Here is a 16856-nt window from a genome sequence, read left to right on the forward strand (position 1 = left end):
TAGAAAATGTTGACGGACAGACGACGGACATTGAGTGGTCACAAAAACTCACCATGAGCCTTTGGCTCAGGTGAGCTAAAACTAATGAAAATAACAGTATTAATCAAAATTCAGTGCAAGGTGTTAGAGTTGTTGCACATTCCATTACCTTTAGTGCTGAGCAGATCAAGCCCAACTATTGTCTGAATTCCTTTGATGCTTTCAAACATCCTTTTAAAAGAGGACTTTGTTGATAGAAACCGTTAAGTAGAGTGAAAAATTAAGAATGTTCAATGTAGGTATTGGTCAGCTTGGATACAGTATAGTTTTATTTATAGAAATTACACAGATATATGTCAAGCCAACATCACATTTACCCTTTTTAGTTCACCTGTCGCGTAGTGACAGGGTGAGCTTTTGTGATCGCCCTTCGTCCGTCCGTCCGTTCACAATTTCATTGTGAACACGATAGAGACAACATTTTGTATTTGATTTTAATCAGACTTGCACACAATTTGTATTGGCATAATATCTCAGTTCCTTTTGAAAACTGGCCAGATCCCATCATGGGTATCAGAGTTATGGCCCCTTAAAGGGCCAAAATTTACTATTTTTAGCTTGTGAACACGATAGAGACAACATTCTGCAATCAACTTTAATCAGTCTTGCACACAACTTGTATTGGCATAATATTTCAGTTCCTTTCGAAAACTGGCCAGATCCCATCGTGGGTTCCAGAGTTATGGCCCCATAAAGGGTCAAAATTTACAATTTTTGGCTTGTGAACACAATAGATACCACATTTTGCAATCAACTTTAATCAAACTTGCACGCAACTTGTATTGGCATAATATCTCGGTTCCTTTCGAACACCGGCCAGATCACATCATGGGTATCAGAGTTATGGCCCCTTAAAGTGCCAAAATTTGCTATTTTTGCCTTGTGAACACGATAGAGACAACATTTTGCAATCAACTTTAATCAGACTTGCACACAAGTTGTATTGACATGATATCTCGGTTCCTTTCGAAAACTGGCCAGATCCTTTTATGGGTTCCAGAGTTATGGCCCCTTAAAGGTACAAAATTTGCTATTTTGGCTTTTGCAGCCATATAGAGACTTAATACACTTAACAAAATTTCTAATTGGTCAGTTTATATTGTATTACTATTTTGTTAATGATGCATGTATTTACAAGAAATTTCACATACCGACATTTGAATAGGTACTGCAGCTAATTATTGATTTATTATTGGCCGACTCACGCCCCGCGTAATCACATTAGGCGTTTTGACCAATATTGCATATTTTGCACGTGCAGGGCATGCGCACCAATATGCACTTGTTAGTGAACATTTTTGGCACTACTGACGAAAGTCCTACTAGAAAAAAACATTTCATTGTGAAATTAACACAAGAGCAACGCGCCCGGGCTCTCGGAATTTTGCAACAAAGCTCAAAACCGGTCACTTCAATGAATTGTCCTTGGGTTAGATTTTGCCAAAAGAGCGTGGATGGTACATAACCAACGATTGAAGGTTCTTGTAAACAGAAATAAGGTTAAAAATGGAAATAACCATCAAAGTAACACTTACAAACAAATTATATCAAAATTCCTTTGAAATTGCAAACATAATTACACACATGTCGTAAATGTGTCCTGGCTAGCAACATTCCGACAGCTCGATCGCGTTGCTTTTGTGTCAATTTCACCATGATACGTATTTTTCTAGTAGGACTTTCGTCAGTAATGCCAAAAGTGTAAACTCACACGTGAATGTTGGTGCACATGCCCTGCACTTGCAAAATATGTAATGTTAGTCAATACGCTTAATGCGGTTATTTTGGCTGTGAGTGGCCAATAATAAATCAATAATTAGCTGCAGTACCTATTCAAATGTCGGTACGTGAAATTTCGTGTGAATACAAACAAAATAGTAATACAATATAAACTGACCAATTAGGAATTTTGTTGAGTGTATATGGTTTATTTGATAGAAACTTGCAAAATATCTTCAACAACAATAAATCTTGGATTCCATGATGAATCTTTTCCGGAGTAACAGCCCCTGACTGACCCCTAAAAGAGCCAAAATTTAGTAATTTTTACCTTGTGAACACAACTGAAGTGACATTTTATATTTGGTTTTAACCACACTTACACACAACTTAAGTCACAATAAAGGGGCCTTTGTGGCCGAGTGGTTAAAGTCGCTGACTTCAAATCACTTGCCCCTCATCGATGTGGGTTCGAGCCTCACTTGGGGCGTTGAATTCTTCATGTGAGGAAGCCATCCAGCTGGCTTACGGAAGGTCGGTGGTTCTACCCAGGTGCCTACTGGTGATGAAATAATGCGCGGAGGGGCACCTGAGGTCTTCCTTCACCATTAAAGCTGGAAAGTCGCCATATGACCTATCATGTGGCGATGCGCCATTAAATAAAAAAAAAAATAAGTCACAATAAGAGCTGGGTTCCTTTCGACATCTGGCTAGATTCCATCATGGGTTCTAGAGTTACTGCTCCTGAAAGGGGCAAAAAATTTATTTTGGCCTTTTCAGCCATATAGAGGTTTCATTTATGCTTTGATTTGATACAAACTTGCACAGAATGATGATCTGTAGGTCTGGATTGAAACTAGGTCATGTCGGGTCAAAAACTAGGGCATCAGGTCAAATACATTGTAATAGGAAAAGCTTGTAAACAACCTAGGGGCCCCATTTATGACCCTATCTTCCATGAAACTTGGTCAGAATGTTTATCTTGATGGTTTGAAACTGGCTCATGTGGTGTCAGAAACTAGGTCACCCAGTCAAATTAAAGGAAAAGCCTGTTAACACTCTTGTTCATATGATGTGCGTGAAGCTTTTGGTCAGAATGTTTGTCTGCATGAAATATCATATGAATTTTTATCTGGGTCATGTGGGGTCAAAAACTAGGTCACCAGGTCATATCAGTAAGCTTGTTTACACCCTAGGGGACACATATTTTATTCTATCTTCATAAATTTTGGACATAATGTTTGTTTTTATGAAGTCTTGGACAAGTTTGTACCTTGGTCATGTGGGGTAAAAAGCTAGGTCACTAGGTCAAATCAAAGTAAATGCTTGTTTACACTCAAGATGCCACGTTTTTTGGTCCAGTCTTACTGAAAATTGGTCAGAATATATGTTTCCATGTATCACTAGGTAAAACATGTTAACACTGTTATAGCGTGTTACACAGGTGAACGTCCTAGGGCCATCTTGCCCTCTTGTTTAAACAAGACATTGGAATTTAAATCTGATTTTATTTTACCATACAATAAATTAGAGAGATATAACTTACATCACAAACACTAAAATAACAGGTTTTACTTTCCAAATAGAAAATAACTGCAACGTTATGAAATAGTATACTGAAAATGAACATATTGCTATAAAAAACTATGCGCTGGATTGCAATATGAAACCTTTTAGAATAAAGAATTTTATGATATTCCAATAAAAATTAGCAGCATTACACATTCCAGCATTTCCTTTTTTTTTTTGTCAAAAAAGGTCCGGTACCGACTGAACTGGGAAAAATCGCTGCATTTTTTCTCAATTCAGGAATCGTTGGTTTCATTCTGTTTTTCTAGTCATCAGTTACAGTAATAAATGCCCCAGATAGGCTTGTACTTATAAAATTGCAAGCAATCATTAAACTAAATATTGGCAAAGTTATGATCTATTTTGCGTACAAGTCAATAAATTGCCAAACCAATGAATAATTTGATCATTTTCCTTTGTCTTTTTGAGAATAATTTGATGGAAATTGGGGAAAAAATCATTTTTTTAAATTGGGAAAAGGTCCTTTTACCGGTACTTTATATAGAAGGAAAAATATTGCTGCATTTCTCTTGAATATAGGTAAAACAGCATTTTTGCCAACATATTTTTGTACAGAACATAAAGTCATCGCCATAGCATGTACTTCTCCGAAGCATTTTGGTCCCGTAGAAAGTCAAGCCACCACTAGCACAAACTTAAAAAAGGTTACCAGGCTTAGCTATAACACGTTTGTGGTGGAATTAATCCAATTTATTACTCAAACAGAAACAGGCTGTGGTTTTTTAGTTGGCTTTTGGTTTCCACGTATGCAGAAATGAATGCACTTTATGATTCCGCCAATTACTGCAATTCCAAAGGCTGTAGCAAGCAGTGGTATAATCCAATCATTTTCTGGTAAGTCTTTGTCTGAAATAGAATATGAAAATGCTATCAACACTTACATCTGATTATGTCTGAGAGTTTAATTCATAAAACTGAAAGGTAAGTTTGAAATTCCATAAGGCTTTAGATTTTATGTTAAAACAGATGAAACAGCCATCCAAAGAGATGTTACACATAATTACATGGTGAGAAAAGCGCTACTTTCAATACCGCACATGAACATTTACAGAGGCATAAATGGAGGTAATGAAAAGCATGTCATTGAATGCAGTAAAAATACCTCTGTTCGGCTAGTTTTAGTCTCCATTTCTTTTTTGTTACACAATAATTCACAGCCTTGTTTGCTGGGTTTCGATAGCTGCTTTGACAAATCGTCACATGCTGGGACAAGGTAGAATATAAAAAAGTCTACTTAAAATCATCACTGGACTGGAAAATGCCTCGAGTATGCACAGAGGCTCGACACTGATCATTCCTGTAAGGTTTTGTGGAAATCTGCCCAGTACTGTAAGAGAAGTAGCCAGAACATCATAAAATTTGATGAATCAACGGCCATAACTCAGCAGAAAATCAAATCGGAAAATGCCGACGATATGCACAAGTGGGTTTGGCAGTGTTCAGTCTTGTAAAGTTTGGTGTAAAACTGTCTGGTAGTGTCGTCAAAGTTGAGGCAGACAAAGACATAAAAATAAAAACTACCAAAAGACATTTTCAAATTGCTTAGTACTCTTCACAATGTAAATATAAAGTTTTTGTCAAATTTACACGTGCACGCACACGAGGCTACAGCAACAGCGAATGTGTCGTTCTAAGAAAAAAAAGTAAAATGCTCGGACCCTTTGAATTCGAGACACCTAGTTTAATCGGTATACTAGTATAATATATACTTGGAATTCATGTAAAATAAACCAGATATATTGTAACACCACACTTACCTTCCAGATGGTAAACCCAGCTCGTGAGCTTCTGAAAAAAAATATCGAAGAGAGAGTATGTACGAATTAGATCTACTTCTAAGCAGCTGTAATTCCCAATTCCAACGCAAGAATTGGGCGTATCGTGATAGAACCCAGCCGTATGTTCCGTTTACGTCCTAGTACATTTTTCTAAATCTGTTATTGCAGTCGAATGAAGTAAAATAGTGAATTTTGCTATGGTTCCCAAACCTGTAAGACTTGATTTTCTGTTATATAGAAATTATTTATTAGATGACTGTTCTGTCTAACATTCCAGAACGCTGTTCGTGCAGACTGGAGTAATCAATGGAATGCGCGGATAATTGAGCTGCTGAACTAAGACAAAAAACATGTCATTGAATACAGTAAAAATACCTCTGTTCGGCTAGTATTAGTCTCCATTCCTTTTTTTTTTTTTTTTGTTACACTGTAATTCACAGCCTTGTTTGTTGGGTTACGATAGCTGCTTTGACAAATCGTCACATGTGAGTCAATATATTGCTATGGGAAGCCAGAATTTCTGGAAAACCCGTCGGACGACAGTGACGCAAAATTGAACGATAGTTTGTAGATATCTGAGTTATATGGAATTTCGTTTGTAAGGTAAATATGAATATTTGTCAACGAAAACCTTGATGATTCGTTACTAAATTATTCACGTTCTTTCCGAGACCGAGTTTGATTTATTTTACCATACCTTTACCTCCCAACGACCTCAAATGCTGCATCCCATATTTTCACTAAACTTTCTTTATCACCCTTAAATAAAGCTATCTAAAGTGTGTTGAAATCATAAACCTGTGATTTTTTTTTTCAAAATTTTGAAAAAATCTCTTAAAAATGCTAGTGTATACATAACATTTGTAGCAATGGGTCTTCAGCGAGGCCATCGGAGGAACAGTGGGTTTAACTACAGTAATTTTCTTGTATTAGAATGGGCGTTGGAAGTCAGTATGTGAACGGCATTTGCACGACAACTGGTTAGAATGCGACATAAATGCACGTTTGATAAAGTATTGGCAAAAGAACGGATGCATATTTACCCATACCATGCTAAATTTCTATAATGAACCTGTCCATCTTTCAATTTAGACAGTACCATTAACTATTAGAAGGAGTGCTTACCAAAAAGATACTGACTGAATGACGAACAGTGCAGATAATGATCAGACTGTACAGATGTGCAGGCTGATCATGATCTGCACTGGTCGCAAAGACAAAAACTGATAATCAGTCGTGTCGAACATGGACAGGGTAAATAAAGGGGATTTTCAGTTGTTACTATGCTGTTTCTAATTTATTACTACTTCGCTTTTTGTGGTTACATATAAAGTTGAGTAGATGCCGACGGTACCAGCAGTTCGAGTAAATGAAAATTTATTAAGCGGGCAGAAATCTGAAAACCGGTTTATACATTGGTTTATACCTAATGGAACGGCAAATACTATGCCTGTATACAAGGAATGAATTTTGAGGTGAATGTAAATATTGCTCATAGGATATCAGTCATTTTAGATGAAAATTACATCAATAATATCAGTGAACAACCAAAACTTGGTCAATTTTGTATCATTATGTAGATAATGTAGTATACTCACAGCGCATGCGTATATTTTATACACACCCAGTTTGGGATGTTGCTTCAGCAGTTGTTAAGGCGCACTCATATAATAAACATATACTTATAGTAAGAATACTGTGTTGGTCATTCTTTACAATAAGACATGGTGTCAGAAAATTAACGATTTTAATACATCCGCATTTGTCAGGATTATTAACAATCATTGTGCATATAGTGCATATAGTGTATCGGATTTAAATAATGGATTTAACCGGTGTACCGACGCCTACAATGGACTGGGACAGTCCGAATTTGTTGGAAACATTCAAAACCTTTAGAGGTCACGCGGAATTGATATTCCAGGGTCCGTTAAAGGGGAAAGATGAACCAGTACAAATCACATACTTGCTCCTATGGATGGGACAAAAAGGAAGAGAAATTTATAAAACTTTAGTGTTGACAGCTGATCAGAAAAAATCAGTAAAAGCTACCGCCGACGCATTTGAAAAACACGTTCAGCCGAAATCAAACCCAGTATTTGCGCGGTTCAAATTTAATAATGAAGTGCAAGGTGAAAATACCATGGAACAATTCATCACACGACTTAAGATACTTGCAAATGACTGTTCTTATGGCGAAGCGTACAAGGAAGATTTGATTAGAGATCGAATCGTGTTCGGTGTAAAGTCGTCCAAAATTAGAGAGAAGCTTTTGACAGTAGGTGAGAAACTAACATTGGCGAAAGCTGTTGACATATGTCAAACTGTAGAATATGCACAAGAGCAAATGAATAACATGCAAGAATCGTCTTCTATTAACTTTGTACGGAAAACTACTCACAAAAAAGAGGAATCGAGAAAACGAGATATAAAGTGCAAAGGCGGGTCGCGGAAATCAACGGAAAACAAGCCCGATGTCGCGCACAAATCGTGCCAAAACTGTGGTCAATTCCATGGGGACAAAACAGTGTAAGGCGAAGGGAGTGCAATGCCGAAACTGTAAAAAATGGAATCACTACGCGAGGTGTGCAGGAGTAAACGTGTCAATGAAGTGAGGGCTGATGATTCATCTGAGGATATTTACATTGATACAGTAATTAGTGCTGTGGACAAGATGTGCAATCAGGCATTTGTGGATATTAAAACTGGACCTCATTGGGAAACAAATTTCTTTCAAGATAGACACTGGCGCACAGGTGAATGTTTTACCTCATTTTGCATTGCAACAATTAGGTGTAAAAACCGCACTCTGTTCCTCTGTAACGAAGCTCACAGGTTATAATGGCAACCCTTTAGTATGTCTAGGTTCCATTACCCTGCAGTGTACCCATGAACCTTCTGCACAGACCAAGTATGTAGAATTTCATGTAGTAGACACCCAGTCACCACCCTTGTTTGGTTTTCAGACTTCCATAGATTTTGGCCTAGTTAAACTCGCACATGCTGTCACTTCCAATTATGTATCCTCCCCGCTTAACAAAACAGCAGTGCTGAATGAATATTCCCAGGTTTTTAAGGGCATTGGCTCTATTCCAGGGCAATGTTCTATTTATCTGAAACATGATGCTAAACCTGTGGTTCATCCTCCACGTAGGATTCCTGTCGCATTACGAGATAAATGCAAGAAGGAGCTAGATAAGATGGAGAAATTGGGGGTCATTACAAAAGTAAGTGAGCCTACTGAGTGGGCCAATTCAATGGTGACAGTACAGAAAAAATCAGGTGACTTGCGAATTGTACTTGATCCGGGTGACTTGAACAGAAACATTCAACGTCCTTATCATCCGACGAAAACACTGGATGACATACTTCCCCAGCTAAACGGTGCTACATTTTTTACAAAATTAGACGCTAGGTCAGGTTACTGGGCCATGCATTTGACAGAGAAGTCTTCCATGTTGACTACATTCAATACCATATTTGGGAGGTACAGGTATCTGAGGCTTCCAATGGGTATTTCGTCTGCCATGGATCTGTTCCAAAGAAAATAGACGAAATATTTGAGGTCTCCCAGGGGTAGCTGCCATAGTAGACGATATTTTAGTATATGGCAAAACAAGGGAGGAGCATGATGCGAATTTGAGAGCAGTGCTCCAAAGGTCACTAGAACAAGGTATACGCCTTAATCCAGATAAGCTGGAGGTTGGGCAGTCCCAGATTAGTTATTTCGGTCATGTGATATCTAAACAAGGTCTTAGCCCAGATCCAGACAAGGTGTCTGCAATTCGAGAAATGCCTATCCCGGAAAATAGGTCACAACTCGAAACGGTACTTGGCATGAGTCAGTATCTCGCTAGATATGCACCTAGGCTATCTGAGGTCACTTTGCCCTTACGAGAATTATTGGCGAAAGATGTAGAATTTCGCTGGGGTGAATCACAGCAGCAAGCTTATGATCAGATGATTGATATCATAACGCAAGCTCCTGTCCTTGCTTTCTATGACCCGGCCAAACCCTTAGAGTTGCAAACCGACGCAAGTAGGTCAGGACTTGGGGCCACACTCCTTCAAGAAGGTAGACCTATAGGTTATGCCAGTAAAAGTCTTACGCCAAGCCAAATGAACTATGCTATGATTGAGTTAGAGTGTCTTGGACTGGTATTTGGCTTGAAGAAATTCCACCAGTGGGTGTATGGGAAAAAAGTCAAAGTAGTTACAGACCACTTACCATTGATAGCTATATGTAAGAAACCCTTATTTGCTGCACCTGTTAGGTTACAGCGGCTGCTCTTAAACATTTCACAGTATGATATAGATGTCACTTATAGGCAGGGAACTCAGATTCCTTTACCAGATACTTTGTCTAGATTTCCGGTAAAGGATACAGATCCGTCCCTGACGGAAACTGTAGAAGTCCAGGTTAATATGGTCAAAAGAAGCTTACCGGTAAGTGACCGGAAATTACAAGAAATCAAGGTCAATACTGACAGGGACGAAAAACTTTTGTCCCTGAAGCAAGTCATTATTGAAGGTTGGCCTGATGAAAGAAATCACTGCAAGTCAGAACTGCTAGATTTCTGGAATTATAGGGATGAGCTTACCGTCATGGATGGGGTAATCATGAAGGGTCACAAAATTGTTATTCCTAAATCACTTAGGGCAGACTTGTTATCAAAACTACATTCTTCAAGTCATATGGGAATAGAGAAAACAATAAATAGAGCAAGTGATATTGTTTTCTGGCTTAGAATCACCCAGAAATTAAAGATCTCGTTCTGAAATGTCCTGTATGTTTGCAACACAGAGACTCAAACCAGAAAGAACCGCTTGTCTACAACCCAAGTTCCAGAATAACCCATGGCAGGTAGTTGGCACAGACCTATTGAGTTCAATGGCAAAGACTTTTTGATAGTCGCTGACCATTATTCACATTACTTTGAGGTCAAAGAGCTGCCTAACTGTAGAAGTTCGACAGTAATAAGTAGGCTCAAGGGCATATTTGCTAGATTTGGCATACCAGAAATTGTAGTATCTGATAATGGGCCATGCTATGCATCTCATGAGTTTGCAAACTTTGCAAAGCTCTGGGATTTTACACACCAGACCACAAGTCCTTACCACAGCTCCGGTAATGGTTTTGCGGAAGCGTACGTGAAAATTTGCAAGCGCATTTTCACGAAGGCCAGAGCATCAGGCACCGACCCAATGATAGGAATACAAGAATATAGGGTTACAAAACTTAAAAATAGGGTTTTCACCCAGTGAAATTATGTTCCAACGTCAAATTAGGTCAGTGTTGCCAGTTGCTAAGTCGCAATTACTTCCCCGGCAAATCTCACACAAGGTCATTCGTGAGAAATTGTCAGCAAACAAGGAAAGGGAGAAAGTGTATTATGATATGACAGCCAAGCATTTACCACCATTAGAAATAGGAGATTCGGCACGAATTCAGCAAGCAAATAAAAATTGGAGTCCTGCAGTAGTAGTGCAAAAACACCATGATAGGTCATACTCTGTTAAAACACCTGACGGTAACACATATCGTCGCAATAGGAGGCATTTGTTACAAACCAATGAATCAAAAGAGTGCATACCTGATGTTGACATGCAAAATGTGGAAAATAACAACCTTTCGGCGCCTCAAGAAAATTCTGACTGTATTTCACAATTCTCTGATAAAAACAATAAAAGGTCAGATAGTGAAGCAAGCGAAAAAACATATATGAGTAAATCTGGCAGGGCAGTTAAACCTCCGACAAGATTAATTGAAACAATGTAATATGATAACATTAGATAGCGGAACACGCGTGCTATGTAAACAATGAACAGAGATAATTAAGTGTTGATAGCAAAAATATGTCATTCATGGAGAAACAGACTTTATGAAAGAAATTTTACGTTATAGTAAATTTGGAATATTTTGATTTATTTTATTTTAGCTTTCAGAAATTGTGTTCCTTGTTCTTTGCCAAAAGGGGAGATGTATCATTATGTAGATAATGTAGTATACTCACAGCGCATGCGTATATTTTATACACACCCAGTTTGGGATGTTGCTTCAGCAGTTGTTAAGGCGCACTCATATAATAAACATATACTTATAGTAAGAATACTGTGTTGGTCATTCTTTACAATAAGACAAATTTGTTGTATTTGTTTTTAGATATTTCCAAATTAAAAGATGTCGTTGTGTCAGATATAAAAGTACACACCGGCTGAGCATATGTACACAACTTAGTATAAACATACACGAAAAAAGGAACATCCTTGAACCGCCAACGGGAAAGCCAGCACTGGAAATATTGCACAAGTTTATAAGCGCCGAATATTATTTTCTAACATCTACCATATGGCGCCAAACCCTACAACGTTTGAACTTTTTATATAACAGGATGGTTCAAATAAAATTATTACTCTCTACCCGGTGAATCCCTTACCCACGAGATAATCACAGGAACACACTTGTAACAGAAAATGATACAAACCAAACTGCATGAAATCGTGAACACATGGTCTGAGGACGAAACCAGAGTACCATGAGGAACACCATTAGCACTCCTGTTTATTACAGTTTATGCGTGTTTTCGTTGCGAAAACGTCTCTTGTAAAGAAAATATACTCGTGGTCACTAAAACAGACTTTGGGGACAACTGTTACTGATTTGATTTATTTTTTGCAGCACTGTTGGCATTGATATGAAAAAGTCGAGGTAATACATTTTCAAACATGTGTTTGCTAGTCAATTAATTTCTAGGCCAATAGCCTTGAATCGTTCAATATGATAATGCATGTCGTATATTTAGAACGAAACAAAGATTTATTCATGCTTGTTTAGGAAGTAAAATTCTGACTTAAGCTGTGTTTACGGGTTAATCCCTGCATATGTTTCCTTGAACGATATTCTTGTTTCACACATAGCGGTTCTATCCCAATTTCTGGACAAAGCTTAAATACTTGTGAGCCGCGTGTTTGAGGGCACGCTTGATAGCCGCGTGTTTATGACACGCTTGATAGTCTCGTGTTAGAGCACGCTTTAGGACACACTTGATAGTCTCGTGTTTAGAGCACGCTTGATAGTTTTGCGTTTAGGGCACGTTTGATAGTCTCGTGTTTAGGACTCGCTTGATAGTCTCGTGTTTAGAGCACGTTTGTTAGTCTCGTGTTTAGGGCACGTTTGATAGTCTCGTGTTTAAGGCACGCTTGATAGTCTCGGGTTTAGAGCACGCTTGATAGTCCCGTGTTTAGGGCACGTTTGATGGCCGTGTGTTTATGACACGCTTGATAGTCTCATGTTTAGAGCACGCTTTAGGACACGCTTGATAGTCTCGTGTTTAGGGCACGCTTGATAGCCGCGTTTTTATGACACGCTTGATAGTCTCGTGTTTAGAGCACGCTTTAGGACACGCTTGATAGTCTCTGCTTCATTTAGCAATGGCTTTATAGGAACAGACTCTCTGAATGCTGATCTAGTTTGGGAAAGGGAATTGGAACAGCTAAATTGTTAGACATACATTCGTATTGCGATACGTCTGATATTTTTAATCTTCAGTGTCCTGGTCGGTATCATCAGAGGGAATCTTTTAAACTCCAACACCTAATCTATGTAATAACGGACCACTATCCCATTCAATAACTGTTACATTATAGAACGGAAAGTAAAACTTATTCATGGAATAACTCTACATGTAGATCGAATTATCTGACAGTAAATACGTAACACAGAATCATGTCTTTGTATTTTATTACGAAATTACTAATTACATGCAATATTCGTATTATAAATGTCTATTATAGTATATACATTGTACCTGTACATGGTTTCTTTTTATACAAAGTTTACATTTATATAAAATACTATAACCTCCCACAGTGGCCCACCTCGACTGAATGTGTAACGCATCGTCGCATATGTATTTGTTGTTCCGTATTTGTTGTTCAAATAGTATTGTTCTTGCCCTTTAAGCTTGTTCATAATTATATGTATGACTGTCATGAAATCAGTCTTTGTATCAACGAACAACTTTGTGTCGCGTACTCAATGAACTATGAATTTACATTATATGCTTGTACAAGGAAAGAGTTAAAAAAAACAACAACAGAAGACAAAGCACTAGAAATTCACACCTCTAACATACGACTGTCTGTTGTATTCATTTGTCTTGAGCTAGTCAAAACTTTTAATATGGGGCGGGCTTGCAGTCTTTGTATTTCTTTCGTTTCCTTTCTCCCGTCTGTGTTTGAAGCGAGATTTTAAATAGAAGCTACGTACATCTTCGGCAAAGAGAGAGAAGAGAAGAAGCTGTTAACGATGAAATTTTTCAGACTGGTTGTCCGTGGACAGCATTGACATTGTTTTTCAGGTACTTGTATTTATTGCGAGAGATGCACCAACGTACCCACACAACAACAACAACCACAACCATGAGAGCCCCAATGAAAAGCGCTAACGGAATCAACCAGTCTTCAGAGCTGGAATCCTTTGGTAGTCGTTCTTCTGTAATAAATATGAACAACCGATTGTTGAAAATGAAACTACAAGTTGTATTAACATATACTGAATTGTCGAAATGGCTGATTTTGTTAGGAACTAGTCATTGTAATGTAAATATTTGGGAAAAATACGTACTGAAATTTAAAATTAAAATTGTCTAATACTAGTATATATTTTCGTATATACAAATATGCTTACCGATATTGTTGACCAAATTGCCAATTCCAGAGTCCATTCTCTGAAAAAAAAGATACAAAATGTGTGTAAATAAATGCAGACAGTAAACAGATCGCCAACATTACGGAAGAAGAGCAATATTAACGCATAGACTGCATTTAAGTGTTAAATGTTGTGTTTTAAAACTATGTATTGAACTGCAATATTTTCTAATTATCTGAACTATTTATTTAACAATTTATTATAAATATTGATCCAAAGCATGCATTTTGTAAATATCTAGTGTTAATTTTCTTCTGTTACAATCTCATTAATAATATTTTTTTTTTACCTTATCAATCTTGTGAAGCTCAGACATTCTCGCCGGATTATAATACTAATATTCAGTAAATACAAGTTTTCTTTGTGTTTACATCTGTTTGAAGTATGTTTATATTATACGAAAGTTGTGTTTCCAATATATATATATATATGAGCGTACGCAACACGCAGTGAAGGCGTGATGGATGGACTAAACGCACTTTTTTCCGCTATTTATATAGATATGATCATACAGTGCGATTAAATATAGAATATATCTCACCTTGAAGTGTGATAATTTCCGTACTTCCGCGTTCTATCGACACACATGGTATTAATGATTTGAAGACAATGCATACTATTAATTAAGATAAATTTTATCCTGTATCTCAAAATGCTTAAACGCAAATGCGATATGTATGGGATCACACTGTCGGCCAAACTTTATCATTTTTACATCGATTATTCACTGTGTTATAAATGGAATCGTTTATTTAATTTTCTCTTAAAGTCTTCCTGTGTTAAGCTACGGTGTTTATGAATATGTGCATTGAACTCGTCGAATAAAAGAGTACCTTGTATCAGTCATTTGATATAATACCATTTCTTAAGTTGAAACTGCAGTAGGTTAAACAAGTTTAAATTATTAAGTCAATCTAAACTTGGTTAAAATGTAATAAAATAGGCCTATATAGTTGTTTACAACTATCAAATAACGGTGGGATTCCGCTATTATTCATGGGCAGTTACTATATTCTTTCCTGTTCTACTGACACAGTTAAAGTCATATGATGCTATACATAGCAGATTTTAAAACGTAAATAAAACAAAAATAAGACTAGGTCATTCCAAAGTGAAGGACATCGAGCTATAAATAGGACCGACTACAAACACCGAATATACTGGTTATTATCAACTTTACATAGTAAGGAGAATGTCTGTTCCTTTTTAGCTAAACTATTCGAAGAATAGGAAGAGTTGGCATAGATCTGCGTCTGCGTCCCGTTTTGGTTTAGATTTTTGTCTCGGTAATCCGAGTGTTCACTGTGATGATAATAGACATAAAACGCACAGGTCTGTAACTTTTATGAAGTTGTGCCTTTTCGAATTAAAGCAGTATTTGACTAAGATTTTATATGTAAAATGGCGTTTCAGAAACCACTATTGGGAATGAATTGAAACTTCATACACTTATTTACTGTAATGGTCTGGCATGCAATGCAAAGATTTGCCTTTTCTCTAAGTAGTGATCCTTTTACGACATAGCAAGTTTTGTTAAGTTTTGGTATGCCAGCTGATATTAGTGGAACTTTGGGAATATGATATGCATGATTCAATTTCCATACCTCTTTTTAGCTTTTTTTCACAAAACTATGCCCCCTTTTCGTCTTTCGGCATTTATACATTTCACTTTCGTTGTTAACAAGGTTTTTCGTCGTCAGTGGGAAGCCAATAGGTTTTGTTCCCTTCTTTGTCAACTGACTGGTACATGTACACTAGTTAGCATCGTACACTTATCGGCATAGAAAACGCAAATCATTTTTAAAAAATAATCAACTTTTATTCAACATAAATATTTAATAACATCTCTTGACACTAAGTTGCATCTATAACTTAGCAAAAAGAATATTTTTCAAATCAACAGGATTTTGCTCTGTCTTTGGTCAGTATGCCGTCCTTTCAGGTGTGAATCCAACATTTTTTTAGTGTCTTCTCAATAACGAAAATGCGGTGTTTTTTAAGAACCGTCCTAAAATATTCATTTGCGGGTGTTTGGCAGAGATTTCAGCAAACTGAGCATATTTTCCAGCAGGGTTTTCCCTTGGTGCATATACATACATATGTATTTGTTTAATTATCTGTTTATTTATTTATTTCTTTGCGGTCTCTCTCACAACGAGTCCGTAGCTGCCATTCGTTCTTTTAATTCACTTTCACGAAGACGACAGTTTGATTAAAACATTGAAGCCACTTGTCATTTATAGACCCGTAGAATGTGCAATGATGGTATCTCTATCATAGATTCTCATCAGAGTGGAAATCAAAGAGCAACCATGCATTTGTGCCGCCATTTAGGATCGGTAACTTGGGACTGCTTGCTTCCTGCGGTCATAAGTTGACATTCATAGGTCGTCAATAATGGCCGGTTCCTTACAGTTGTTCCTAAGGCGGTAACACCCAAGGCCTACACCGAACATGACCACAACAATTAATGCAAACGTGAATAGCCGCAATATGACAAAGTGGACATCATCTGAAAGCAAATGGCAAAGTCTAGAGACGGTTAAACTAAACAAAACACCAATATTAATGGAGAAATACTTTGTAGCTCTTGCTTCCAAACGTAGAGTAAAGCGCCAGTCTTACATATTGTTTTACCAATGTTGTTTATATGTAATTAACCTTTAAACCCTTTTCTTTTAGATATTAAATTGATAGCTTATTTAACAATACAAGTACCTGTATCATCTTCTTTTGTATAATCTGTCAGGTTTGTGATCTAGAAATAAAAAAAATAAACTATTTTTCGTGCTTTCTCAATGATTTTTTCTGAAATACATAATATCCTGATAAACTCACTGTTTTACAGTGTTTTATTAACTAACTGTTGTCAGTGAGTTTATAGAGCATGCACATGACACTGCGTGTCATTTGGCTGGCATATGCTTACAACAAAGTAATATGCTCAAGATTTCTAACCAGAACATAAATAAATAATACACACACTTTCGTATTAAAATGTACATATTTTTTTCAATCTA

At 37.1% G+C, this 16856-nt stretch overlaps 1 long non-coding RNA gene across 2 annotated transcripts; it reads right to left on the reverse strand.

Moving 5' to 3' along the window:
• Positions 1–3260: 3260 nt before the first annotated feature.
• LOC128549167 (uncharacterized) lies at positions 3261–6667 on the reverse strand. Of its 2 annotated transcripts, XR_008367497.1 has the most exons (3): positions 5106–6667; positions 4451–4675; positions 3261–4194 (listed from the first exon to the last, which is right to left on the reverse strand). It is a non-coding gene; the product is annotated as an uncharacterized LOC128549167 (long non-coding RNA). The 2 variants fall into 2 exon arrangements; XR_008367496.1 differs by having other exon boundaries at positions 4451–6667.
• Between the last annotated feature and the right edge of the window lie 10189 nt (positions 6668–16856).

Source organism: Mercenaria mercenaria, chromosome 15 (assembly GCF_021730395.1).
Source record: "Mercenaria mercenaria strain notata chromosome 15, MADL_Memer_1, whole genome shotgun sequence".
NCBI classification, from domain to species: Eukaryota; Metazoa; Mollusca; class Bivalvia; order Venerida; family Veneridae; genus Mercenaria; species Mercenaria mercenaria.